Source organism: Eschrichtius robustus, chromosome 6 (assembly GCF_028021215.1).
Source record: "Eschrichtius robustus isolate mEscRob2 chromosome 6, mEscRob2.pri, whole genome shotgun sequence".
NCBI lineage: Eukaryota > Metazoa > Chordata > Mammalia > Artiodactyla > Eschrichtiidae > Eschrichtius > Eschrichtius robustus.
Genome location: NC_090829.1, coordinates 131,280,025 through 131,293,913, shown reverse-complemented (window position 1 = coordinate 131,293,913; position 13,889 = coordinate 131,280,025). Strand labels below are relative to the sequence as shown.

General features: G+C 45.7%; 1 protein-coding gene across 6 annotated transcripts in view; it reads right to left on the bottom strand.

Moving 5' to 3' along the window:
• BACH1 (BTB domain and CNC homolog 1) overlaps positions 1–3,674 on the bottom strand; it is a 52,049-nt gene extending 48,375 nt beyond the window's left edge. For 5 of the 6 annotated variants that reach the window (XM_068546960.1, XM_068546956.1, XM_068546961.1 and 2 more), the window contains exon 1: positions 3,570–3,674. The gene's annotated coding sequence lies outside the window, so the exon portion shown is untranslated. Of the gene's footprint in view, positions 1–3,529 lie in introns of all 6 variants that reach the window. The other variant, XM_068546957.1, reaches the window with a different exon arrangement.
• Positions 3,675–13,889: the final 10,215 nt, after the last annotated feature.

Genomic DNA, 13,889 nt, shown 5'->3' with positions numbered 1-13,889 from the left:
CAACTAAGTGAAGTAACTTGTCGAAGGCTTCACAGCAGGTAAGTAACAAAGCAAGAACTTGACCTTCGGCAGTCTGGCTCCAGATGGCCCACTTTTAACGACTTTGCTTACTGCTTCTCTGTCAACTGTACAGTGATCAAATCTACAACTTCAGTTTTCTTAATGCTATGCACTAAGCCAGAAGCCCAGGTTTCATGGTGGTGTAAGTCTATATTTTATCTGCAGTCTTGAAGTGTTTACTCTCTCCAAGGGGCCTGGATTCTGGCAAATAGTGCTCAAATTACCCATACCTTGAGCTCTGGCATATTACCTGGTTTGGTATATTTTTTAAAATCAAAATAGTTTCCTAAGTCACCCATTCAGCCACACAAAATACACCCTCCATTTAGTAGAACCCTCAGGAAATGTGAGTTTAGGGTTAAAGCAATTCTCCCATTAACAGAACATTAGTCAGAAAATTGGGAGGACGAGCTGATTCTTAAAACCTAAGTCTTGGAGAGGATCAGCACCGTGAAGAGCAGTAACGGGGGGAATGCCACTTCCCAAGTGATTTGCTGGGTATGCAGTCTTATTAATCCTTGTGAAAGGGGCCCCTTGTAAACTTGGCCCCCAAAAATGCAGACTTCAAGGAGTAACAGTGATCTTTCAAAGAATTTGTTATATACAAATTATACTCCAATGTGCAGATTATCTTCTGGTGGTCCCATTATACCCTTTTTACCTATTACTACACTTCAAATCATACCCATGAAACGAACCAACCATCTGGCTTGTCTCCAAATTCAAAATACATGGTATTATATGTAATAGGCAACAATGTATTTTTTGTTATTTCCATTCTCCACATCAACAATGTAATAGAAATTTATACTCAAGTTTCTAATCTTTAAAATACAGCATAAAAAGAATAGAACTACATGTGAAATAAAAATTAAAATGAATTAAGAACATCTGAAAAAATGACAGCTTTTAAGAGGAAATCACAAGTTTTAAAAAAAGTACCCCAATTGTTGAAAGAGTGTTACTGGCAGTGGTTAACAAACTCTTTATGTTCCCCAACAGAAAAGGGGGAGGCATAAACCCAAGTTATATAACATGCATGTACTACTGTTACCCTGTATCTTGAAGATGAATGTCTTTCTTATTTTATATAAAAGTGAGTTTTCAAAAAATCAAGGGTTTATTATTTTCTTCCAAATGAATCATCTTGCACTCACCTTAGAAACCCTAATCCCTAAAAACTTCATGATTTTTAATCTCTTCTAGTCCCAAACGTAAGGCACCTTTTTCTACTACAAAATGTTTTAATGAGCTACCATCAATAAGAATCAGTCATTCTTCTGACCACAGATAAGGGTCAGATCCACCCCCACTCCACACTTCCCTTCCCTAAACTCTGTTAGCAATAGGGACTGTATGCTTGGGTCCTGTGCTCATTTTTAAAGCAAGAAGTAATGATCCGAGACGGAAAGACACCAGCGCCAACACTACGACAATGAAACAGATATCCATATGGTTTGCCTTTCACCCGACAGTGCTTTCAAGACTCGATCCAAAGAGACCTGTTAATTCCACCCACATTCTCCTTCCCCTCTTCTCTGCCACCAGAAACTACTAGTGTATGTATGAAAAGCCAGGGGCCATGAAAACCACGAGGAAGGCTCGTGGAGGAAGCCTCCTTCTGTGTTCTCCTAAAGAAATCTTTATGAAGAACAAATTAAGTTCACTTTCTGAAATGTATAAACCACAGAACAACAAAACCACAAAAGGGAAACAAAAAACTAAGTACAATAAGAAGAGTGAATACTTTTGTTACAATACTATTAAGAGGTGACTCCTAGCTGCAAATTTCTTCCTCAGTTTTAGCTCTCTCCAGCACAAACTTCTCAGGCAGTAGGTCACGAGGCTGCTCTGTTTACCCACCACCTCAGCGCTCCTCGGCCACTTCCTAAGAGCGCTGGCACCTCACCCGCTGATTACCTGTATCAACACAAACAGCCCCAGCTTCAGGCCTCTGAAGCAACCCCTCTTGAGTGCTCCTTGGCCTTTTACAGTGGAGGCATGTGATGAGAGTATCTGCACCAGCTGTTCCTAATTACCTCTCAGGCTGGGGCGAATGACTCAGCAGCCCAACTTTTTTTAAGGAGTCATCTACCTTGTTAGCCAACCAATATATTGAACAATGGTAAACCACTTGACAGAGCCACAGGTTAAACAACAATAATGCACGATGCCATGCCATCACTTAAACCAAGGCCATCCTACTCCCAGCTGACTCACCAAGCGTTCTTTTTCCCCAGGCTTCTTTAATCCAAAGGCTGAAGTGGCAAGCGCCTTCAAGCCCAGCCCAGCCCTTGCACCACTACCCAAGACCAGGAAGAAGCAGCCGGCCTCTTCCCATTTCTCTGCTTGACCATGTGAAGCGCTCAAGCGCTCTGGCACTAACACGTCCGGTGTTTCCACCCTCTATCTTTCGGAACTGCTTGAAATGCAAACCCTGCTGGATATAAGCAGTGTTAAACTACATGAACAAAGACCTAGTCGCAGCACCCTCCAGACCCAATACTGATAGAATTCTCCCTAAAGATAGGCATCCCTACAAAACAGCCTTTGTTCCTTCAAGCGTGACACTGGAGTCTGTTTTTCCCACACACGTTCTTTCACAATCACTACTACGCTATACCTTGAATCAGCCCAAATTCAACGCAGAAGGCTCACTGCACAAAAACCTTCTGTACCATTCTACTCGGTGACATAAAACTGCCGTGCAAGAACGAGAAAACCATGGCACTCGCGTTTCATTACACGAGCACAAAGCTGGTGACTCTACGATCAACACCCACTCTCACCCGACTGTGGGAGTCTTTAATTACAACGCGCGGGCAAAACTCCAACAAAGGGAGCCCTGGGATCTCCGGGCCCCCAAATCAATCTTCGCTAAACCCAGCCCCGCAGGGTGGTATTTTTGCTCCAGCCACGAACTCGGCCTTTCTTACGTGATTACACGCGCGACCTACACCCAGGCTGGGCAGACGGGAGGCAAACAGCTCGCCGGACGCGGCGGCTGCCGACGGTGGTGGGAGGGGGCGGAGGGACAATACGGAGCCGGGCCGGCCGCGCGGGCGGTGCTGATGTGTCACAGCCCCGCCGGGCCGCGCGCTGGCTGGGGGTTGGGGGAGTGCCGGGCTCGGACCCAGGTGCCCGAGAGGCGGGGAACGGGGAGCGGGCGCCCAGGCCCCAGCACATCCCGGCCCCCCGCCCACCGGCCGGGGGTAAAGTACAGCGCGGGCCCGTAAACAACGGCGCCGGCCGCGCGCGGGGCCACGGGGCGCCGACCCGTCGCCCCTTCCGGCGGACGCGGCCACTTCCAGGAACGGGAGCCGCAGCCGCCCCCCGCGGGCCCCGCTTAATGCCCCCCGCCCAGAAAGCAGCCGCCCCGGTCTCCCTCACCACCTCCCCAGGACCTGCCCGCGGACGGCCCCTCACAGGCCGGCGGCCCAGACCGCGCGCGCGACGCCGCCGCGCTTACCCTGCCGGGGAAGGGCGCCCGGGACAGGCGAGCCACTCACCAGAGCCGAGGCGCGACGCAGCCCGACTGACGGCAGCGAGCGAGCCTGGCGGGCCGCGCGGGCAGCTATCAGGTGACTCACTCCCTCTCCGTGGCCGGCCGCCCCCTCCCCTCTCCTTCCTTTCCCTTTCCTCCCTCGCCTCCCCTCCCTTCCCCTCTCGTTCCCTCCCCTTCCCTCCGCCGCCACGGCCACCGCCCCCTCCTGGCGCCCAAGCCCCGCCCCCTCGCGAGGTCCCGCCCCGTAGGCCTGCCTCGCGAGACCCCGCCCTCCCCCGCTTTGTAGCGCCTAAACCCCGCCCCCACTAAAGGCCCCGCCCCGCCAGCCTGGAAGCCTCGGTACGCGGATCCCTGCGGCTGCCTGCGTGTAGGCAGAAGCCCACACGAGGGGATGCAGGGAGGCATCGCGCGAGCCCTGGGCAGGGCAGGCCTCGAGGAGTCGGTGGCGGGGTCCCGCAACCTCCGTGGGCAGCTACCCTTTGCGAGCACAGCCCGCAGCCTGAACGAAAAAGCCACCCGAGGACCACCTCCTCCTTTCCTGCTGAAAGCAGAAAGGAAAAGCCTGACGGCCTGCTCGCTCTAAGTGTTGCCGGGATACCCGGAATCGAGTGCCAGCGGACACCAGCAGGGAGGACGAGCGCCGGCCACGTCCCTCCCCAGACCAGACCCCCTCAGGAGTAGCTTCTGGCAGCCCCTGCAGCAGAGCTTCTTCTCTGCCTTCTCCTGGGGGTGGCGGGAAGCCCAGGTTCGCAAGGTTTTTGAGCTTCCTGATAGGGATGCATCAAGTGCATCCAGGATTTTGTAGAAAGCCTCTGGCAGCCCTGCTTTTGTCTGACAGTGAAAACAGTGGCGTCGGCTAACAGGTGTTCCCTTTACGTGGTGGCCGCCAGGAAACTTGGAACCAGGTTGAGCGCCCAGTGGTGTCAGCCGGCTCATCTCAAGCCCAGGTCAGGCTTTCATCTTCTGCTGCTTATTCCGGTGTTCATCCAATTGTTGGTGTTAAAATTAAGTTCCCAAGCCATTTAGCATCTCTGGAGTTCAAAGCACTGACTGTGCGGAAAGATGTGCACCTGGCAAAGCCTACACTTATCAATCTAAAGGGAGACCCGAGCACTCTGGCACTGTGCCAGCCGACCTGATTGGAGTTGGGATCTTGTGAAGGGGTTTTGCCGTTGGCTTTTGAGTTCAGGTCGAAAGACAGAAAGAAGTCGATGGCTGGACAGCATCAGCACCAGGATGTGTGGGCTCATTCTTGCACACAGGAAGACAGCCCTGGACCTCTCAGGGCAAAAAAAGACTGCCAAGTTAATGAAGTCAGGTATTATCACTAACATGACTGCGTTTGTATTCACAGGCGGTGAGACTTAGGGACATTTGAGTTACATCCAAAATACACGAGAAAATGATGAGTGAAATTGTGTGGGAGTCCAAGGGGTAAAGTGATTCGCTGTGACCTAGAATTTGGGCAGTAGGTAACATTTGCATTGGATCTTAACTGGGAAGAATGGGGCCCTGCAGTCCAGGGAGGGAAGAGCATATGCAATAGTCCAGACGTAGGAGGCAGATGGCATTTCAGGCTACCTGAGTTCATGGTGGGGTAAAAATATTTAGTTAGAAAGGAGGAAAGAACAGTTGGAAATAGACATGAAAGGACTGGGGTTCTTACATGCACCTGAGCATTTTTGAGGCTTCACTCACCTTCCACCCAAAGCCAGTGGAATTCTAGCCTTCCTTCCTCCCACGCCTTTGCAGTTTCTTCGAGAGGAAGAACAGACCCTCCTCTTTGCGAGGAACTCTTCCTTCTGTACTCTCGATAAATGGCAGTGAAAGTTTCTAGCATATGCTCTGATATGTTAAATTATTTGAAAAGTCTTACAAAGGTATATCAAGGTGTTGAGAATATCAAGGCTGTTAGGAGTTACTCTCAAACTTTAGTGTTCATAAGAATCTCTGGATAGCCAGGACATGGAAGCAACCCAAATGTCCATCAACAGAGGAATGGATAAAGAAGATGTGGTACATATACACAGTGGAATATTACTCAGCCATAAAAAGGAACAAAACAGTGCAATTTGCAGAGACGTGGATAGACATAGAGACTGTCATACAGAGTGAAGTAAGTCAGAAAGAAAACAAATATATACTATCGCTTATATGTGGAATCTAGAAAAATGGTACAGACGAACTTATCTGCAAAGCAGAAATAGAGACATAGATGTAGAGAACAAGCTTATGAATACCAAGGGGGGAAGGGGGGATGAACTGGGAGATTGGGATTGATATATATACACTACTATGTATGAAATAAATAACTAATGAGAACCTACTGTATAACACAGGGAACTCTACTCAATGCTCTGTGGTGACCTAAATGGGAAGGAAATCTAAAAAAAGAGGTGATATATGTATATGTATAACTGATTCACTTTGCTGTACAACAGAAACTAACACAACATTGTAAAGCAACTATACTCCAGTAAAAATTAAAAAAAAAAAAAAAAAAAAGAATCTCTGGGGTACTTGTTAAAAATGTAGATTCCTGGGCTCTGCCCCCAAAGATTCTGGTTTCATAAGTCTGAATGTGACCCAAGGATCTGCATTATTTTTAATAGTGATGCAAATGGTCTTCAAACCTCACTTGAGAAGTACTGAGTTAAAGCTTATGGTCTATATTAGGTGCAGGGCAAAAAAAAAAAACTAGAGAATGATATAAAACCAAGTCAGAATGGGAAGGGCCTCATGCACTGTGCCTACAGTTTGAACTTTATCCCATGGGCTGAAGGGAGTGTGTAGAGGTATTTAAGTCATGTGATTGTTTTTAGAAGCTAATTCTAGAGAACCTCATTCACTCCATTTCCATTGCCTTAGCTCCTTCTGTCTCTAAATATTCATTCACTAATTAAATCAACGATATTTGGAGGTTGAACAAATTGTTTTAAACTGTAAACGATTACCAAGATAAAACAAGAATAGGTCACCACAAGTTGAAAAACTGCCAGTTCACACTTCTTCCCTCAAAAATGATTATGAATTAAAACCCTACCACCCCTACCCCTAGGTTGAAAGATTTTTGTAAAAAATGAACATATTTCATTAGAAGACAGGCTTCCTTGAGCAGGATGGGCAAACACACCCTAGTGTTTACCTGCTATCTGAAATGAAAGGTAAGGTGAAAGGAATGTAGCCTCTGACTTGGGATATTCACAGCGTCTAAGATTTAAAAAAGGCAGAAATTATAAAATAAGCTACAAGGATATATTGTACAACACAGGGAATATAGCCAATATTTTCTAATAACAATAAATGGAGTATAACCTTTAAAAATTCTGAGTCACTATATTGTACACCTGTCACATATAATATTGTACATCAGCTATACTTCAATTTTTTTTAAAGGCAGTAAAAGAGAAAGAAAGAACACAATATTGGAGCAGAAGAACTTAACGTGACAGGGGCCAAATTGGTGAAAGAGGTGCTACTTGAATACCAGATTTAATGACAACCAAAGTGGCACAGTGTAGGGTCCAAGTAGGGAAAAATTCTTGTGCCTCCAAAAACCTACTGGAGTAACGCTTTTGTCACTCTCTGCATCGAGAAGGGGAATCTGTTGTCCGTCCACTCGAAGCGGGGTTGGCCCTGGAACTGCATAGCCAAGAGAACACTGCGGAAGTGACGCTCTGTTAGTTCTGGGTCTAGTCTTTGGATTGGTATCTCCCACTTCCTCTTTCTTGGGACCCTCCCTCACAGACAAGTCACCATGCTGTGACAAGCCCAGCATGGGACCTGTGTAGCCTCTGCAGGCAACAGCCCTAGCAGGACAACCAGCCAATAGTTGGCATTAAATGTGTCATGTGAGTGAGCCACCTTGTTTGTTCTGTTCTAGTCAAGTTTATACATGACTCCAGCCCCAGCCAAAAGAAAAAAAAAAGAACTCCGAACGGAGCCCAGTCAACTCATAGAATTATAAGATAATAAAATGATTGCTGTTTTAAACCACTAAGTCTTGGGGCGGTTTGGTTAAAGAAAATATCTGATGATGGAGTAGAGCGTGAAAATGTAGTTAAATTTTGTGAGAAGACCCACAAGGCCGATGGTCAAGGCTTAGAGGAAAGTTCAGATAAATAAAACAGAAAATATGTAGAAGAGACCGGTTAATTTTAAACTGTGTTAAGCTCCTTGATCTGAGATGACACTTGAGATTTTCCTCAATTACAAATTAATTGTGCCCCCAATTTCTCTCACTCTGCTGTATATATTTATCTAATGAAGTAGAGAAGTTGTTATTCTCTCAGAAGCTAATGCTAAAAATCATACTCAAGAAATATATATATGTATATATACATACACACATATAAATGCTTATGGGTAGAAGGTGAGACCCTGAGGATTCTGAATGTCGCCTGACTGCTCTGCACAACTGGGGAGATGAGAGAGAGTTGGAAGCAGCAGACTGCACAGAGTCTGATGTAACCAGTCCCTCAAGCCCAAAGTAAAGTCACTAAATGTTGGGTGCACGTGCCCTTCCTGTGGAGCCTGATATTTGTGCTTGGTGCTGAGTCAGAAACAGCAAGCAGAGCCTTCAGGCACAGTCACATGTCTGCAAAGGGCAGAAAGATCCAGCCTGATAACTTTGTTACCTGTATTTGTTGAGGTTTACACCCAGAATTATACCTGCAGCTCTTGGTCTTTTATTTTCAAAATTCATGCAGGTGTTAAATTCTACTTCATAATATATTTGTCTTAATAAAATTTTTCTCAAAAAAAATTGTTTTTAAGTAAAACTGACACAACTAGCAGAGGTGCCGTATTTTAACTCATAGTTTCTTTCACCTCTGACACGCACTGTTTCATTCACCTAGAGCAGCGGGTCTCCACAGAGGCCGGTTTTGCCCCCCAGGAGATATTGGTATTGATATGGGACAGGGGCGGCAGGTGGCGGGGGTGGGGAATGCTACTGGTGTCTAGTGGGTAGGGGCCAGAGATGCTCCTAAACAACCTACAATGCACCGGGGAGTCCCCATGGATAAACTGCACTGTGAATATAGACTCCTTATTCTCCATTCATAACAAAGAATTCTCAGGCCCAACGCATCAATAATGTCAAGGTTGAAAAACCCTCAATGAGATGTACTCATGCTCCAATATGAGAAGTGTATACATAAATTAAAAGGAATAAAGGGAAATAAATAAGTGGAAGGAAAATACAATGAAACCAGGGAAGAAGCTAAATGTACATATCACAAAACAGATATCCTTGACAAAGATGACCTCCAGAATTCTCTGCCGTCTCCTAGCAGCCAGGTAAAAAGGGAAACCTGTTAAGTCAACAATGAGCTACCTAGGGGTTGGATAGGAGTGATCACCGTGGGAGGAAGAAGTACTGAACTCTGAGAGAAGACGAAAAAAATGGGCACGGGCTATGACCCCCATCACAACAACACATTTCCTGGACTGGGCTGCCAGATGTAGGAAGTGCTTTGGAAATAGAGTAGAATGAGTAACCTCTGAGGTTTAAAAGTTATCAAATAAGATAGACCTATGGGGTCAGAGGAGAGATACGCATACTGCCATAAAGAGATAGAACCGTCACTTGGGGGTGCTGGATTTTCTCCACTGGACACTCCTGATTCCCTGTACAGTCTTCCCCACCCTGCTCTGTGCCCTGGGAAGCTGTTCTCTAGGCGCAGCATCCAGAGGGTCCCCTGCTTCCTCACTTCTGGTCGTACTTGGATAACCGGAGGTGTCAGCAGGAACGCAGCTGTCTCCCATCCCAGGCGGTAGGTTGGCTCTAGCTATGTTCCTCTAACAAAGGCCCAGCGGCTCTCAGGCAACCTCTACGTAGAGCTACAGCCGAAGCAACATCTTTCTAGGGGTGGTGATAACTTCCCACCTTGGTTAGCCCCAGGGTGCGTCGCTGTCCCTTGGCAGGTTAGATGCCCAGCCCTATCTGTTTCCTGCCACTTCTGGGACTTATTCACCAGGTCAAGACTTGGGGATAACCAGAGTGAATATATTAACACATACAAGGAAAGAATGTGACTGTCAAGAAGAGGCGTTCATCAAAATCTGAAGCCAACAAGAGGGGAGCCAGAGGTGCAAACACAGGCAACACATCCCTGGCACTGGGGTGTGAGGGTGAGGGTAGGTCAGCCAAGGACACAGTACAGGTAGCCCCTGCTTTTCAGAAGTTCATTTTACACCACTTCGATTTTACAGAATATCTACATTAGTACTTATTTTTGTTAACTAAAAGCAATCTAAAGAGGATTTTTATTTTTACAAAAAAGGAGAAAAATGGAAATAGCATTCAGCTTCTGTTTTGCAGTGAGCCTTTATAGAGGCAGTGCACATCCTGAATGTCAAGAGTGGCGCCACCCAGCTCCTTCCCCGGGAACTACACTCAGCCTCTCAGCATTAAGCCACCATAGCTTGGGACTATGTCTGAGCATCTGTGTTTTATCTCAGTTTTATTTTGTGCATTCATTAGCAAGATGTGTCCTAAAGTAATTACTTCTTCACTTTATGCCATTTCAGCTTATGAAAGGTTGCATAGAAACACTCAACTTTCTCAGAAAGTGAGGAAACCTGTATTTTATTCCCAGGCAGGACGTGGGGAGGATGGAAGCTGAGGGCTACCTGTGTATTGGTTCCATTAGATTAGGCACCTAGGTCACCCCATTTACATCGCTCTTTGATTTCTTTCTAATGATTTGCTTTGCATATACATCTGCCTACAGGGAGAGATCATCTGATTAGTGAGTATCAACATTTGGTACATTAGCTGGCAATACTCTCTTCATAAACTAATAAATCATCTTTCCGGTTTTCTTCCTGCCTCTGTAGCTTTAGGTGAGTGTGCATCTGAAAGACAGATCACCACTGATATGTCCACAGTTCAGGTTTCTGATCTGCAAGTACAGAATCGTACTGAGTGTGACAAGGTAAAGCCCCAGGTGACCTGGTCTAGGTGGTACCTCCTTCACAGGAACTCTCTTGGGATTCATCACTAGTAACCTTTAGATCAGGGGCACTTTATTCCCCCATTTACTTCCCTTTCTCTAAATCCCTTTTAGGCAGACACTGCTAGTTGTCTACTCAATATCCATTCCCCCTTCCTCCTTTCTATTATGATTGAATGTGTGCTTAAAAACACTTGAAAACACCTCCCCAGACTCCCTTAGTCTTGTGACCTAGTTCTGGCCAACCAGATATAGGTATATATGCACTCAGTGGAACTTCCAAGAAAGCTCTTACTTTCCTGATAACAAAAGACCAAATCAGCCAGTATGCAATTTTGCCTTCTGCACTCTCTGCCTTGTATGATTGAGGTGGGGCTCTTTTCTCTCATCCTTGAGTATGAGAACCACACTCTAAGGATAGCAGGCCAGGAAGCTAGAAAAAAGCTCAGGTCCTTGACAGCTTCCTTGAGCAGCTGACAAGCCCTGGCTGTGGGGTTCACGCCTCTAATCGTACAGGAGAAAGAAAACCCTATTCAGTTAAGGCTTGCAGAGTTGGGTGTCTATTACATGAAGCCAAATGCAGCCTTAAGTGATAAGTTTTCTTAATTTCAAGGCTTTGCCAAGTCCCCCATATCATTCTGTTTAAATGCACGAACTGAGAACCCTGAAGTCATGCATCCTAGGTTATGTGGGAATAAATGAGTTGTTATGATCATAGGCAAACTATGCATATGACCCCGGAAGCTAGCAAAAATAGCAGTATAATCATGTTGAGAGTATTAGAAGGACAAAGAACTGATATTATTATGAAATTACAAAGAATGTGATATGTTATTGACTTCTGGATTGCCATATCCTCTTAGATATAACTAGGTCACAAATAAGAAAACAGAGATGCAGTTAAGTCAGTAAAAATACTCTGATAAAATTCCAGGAAATCGCTCTTTTGAAACATGGGACAGCTGCCAAAGGGGAGAAAAAAAGGAAGTTAAAATCCTTCAAAACAATTTCATGGATTTTAGCTCTGCAGAAACATTGGAAAGCATAAGAAATTGTATGGAATTATTCTGATAATTTAAACTCTTCCTCTTTTATTATGCATTTTATAACTGGATGATCAAAGTCTGCATCACAGTTGGATTACACGAACTGAAAGAGACATATCCATTTACAGCAGCCAAAATAAAGAAGTCCAAGCACCGCAAGCAGCATGAGGGGTAGAGACTTGGGCGCTCCATGATCGTGATGACTTGCAGAGGGAATACGGGAGGATGGGGGCAACAGCTGCTTCTTCTAGACACCAGGGAATGCAGCTGGACCTGGATCCAAAGCAGGCTCTCCATATCTACCAGGCCCAGAGGACAACGCCCAGCTGGAGGACCAAGCAGAGGGCAGAAGGCTGGCCACCCTGTGCCTTTGGATTGGAGAATTTAACCCATTTATATGTAAGCCATATGGCTGAGACGGTCTTGGTGCTCCAGCCAGGTATCAGGCCTGAACCTCTGAGGTGGGAGAGCCGAGTTCAGGACATTATACCAACAGAGGCCTCCCAACCCCACGTAATATCAATCGGCGAGAGCTCTCCCAGAGATCTTTGTCTCAACGCGAAGACCCAGCTCCACTCAACAACCAGCAAGGGCTTCCCTGGTGGCGCAGTGGTTAGGAGTCTGCTTGCCAATGCAGGGGACACGGGTTTGAGCCCTGGTCTGGGAAGATTCCACATGCCGCAGAGCGACTAAGCCCGTGAGCCACAACTACTGAGCCTGCGCATCTGGAGCCTGTGCTCCGCAATGGGAGAGGCCGCAACGGTGAGAGACCTGTGCACCGCGATGAAGAGTGGCCCCGCTCACTGCAACTGGAGAAAGCCCTCGCACAGAAACAAAGACCCAACAGAACCAAAAATAAATATTAAAAAAAAAAAAAAATGGTCCACATCAAAAAAATCTCTAAAAAAAAAATAAAAACCAGCAAGCTCCAGTGCTGGACACCCCATGCCAAACAACTAGCAAAACAGGAACACAACCCCACCCATTAGAAGAGAGGCTGCCTAAAATCATAATAAGTTCACAGACACCCCAAAACACACCACCAGATGCTGTCCTGCCTACCAGAAAGACAAGATCCAGCCTTATCCACCAGAACACAGGCACCAGTCCCCTCCACAAAGAACCCTACACAACGCACTGAAACAACCTTACCCACTGGGGGCAGACATCAAAAACAATGGGAACTATGAAACTGCAGCCTGTGAAAAGGAGACTCAAAACACAGTAAATTAAGCAAAATGAGAAGACAGAGAAATACACAGCCGATGAAGGAGCAAGGTAAAAACCCACCAGACCAACAAATGAAGAGGAAATAGACAGTCTACCTGAAAAAGAATTCAGAGTAATGATAGTAAAGATGATCCAAAATCTTGGAAGTAGAATGGAGAAAATACAAGAAACGTTGAACAAGGACCTATAAGAACTAAAGAGCAAACAAACAATGATGAACAACACAATCAATGAAATTAAAAATTCTCTAGGGCTTCCCTGGTGGCGCAGTGGTTGAGAGTCTGCCTGCCGGTGCAGGGGACACGGGTTCGAGCCCTGGTCTGGGAGGATCCCACATGCCGCGGAGCGACTGGGCCCATGAGCCACAATTGCTGAGCCTGCGCATCTGGAGCCTGTGCTCCGCAACAAGAGAGGCTGCAATGGTGAGAGGCCCGCACACCGCGATGAAGAGTGGCCCCTGCTTGCCACAGCTGGAGAAAGCCCTTGCACAGAAACGAAGACCCAACGCAGCCATAAATAAATAAATAAATAATTTTTTAAAAAAAAAAAATAATAATAATAATAATGTACCCATATTGATTCATTAATTGTAACAAATGTACCACTAATACAAGACGTTAATAACAGGAGAAACTAGGGGAAAGGAAGCATATGGAAACTCTCTGTAATTTCTGCTAAAAAAATAAAAGTATTCTCTAGAACGAATCAATAGCAGAATAACTGAGGCAGCAGAACGGATAAGTGACCTGGAAGATAAAAGAGTAGAAATAATTACCTCAAAGCAGAATAAAGAAAAAAGAATGAAAAGAATTGAGGACAGTCTCAGAGACCTCTGGGACATTAAACATACCAACATTTGAATTATAGGGGTGGCAGAAGAAGAACAGAAAAAGAAAGGGTCTGAGAAAATATTTGAAGAGATTATAGTTGAAAACTGCCCTAATATGGGAAAGGAAATAGTCAATGAAGTCCAGGAAAGGCAGAGAGTCCCATACAGGATAAATGCAAGGAGAAACATGCCAAGACACATATTAATCAAACTATCAAAAATTAAATACAAAGAAAAAATATTAAAAGCAGCAAGGGAAA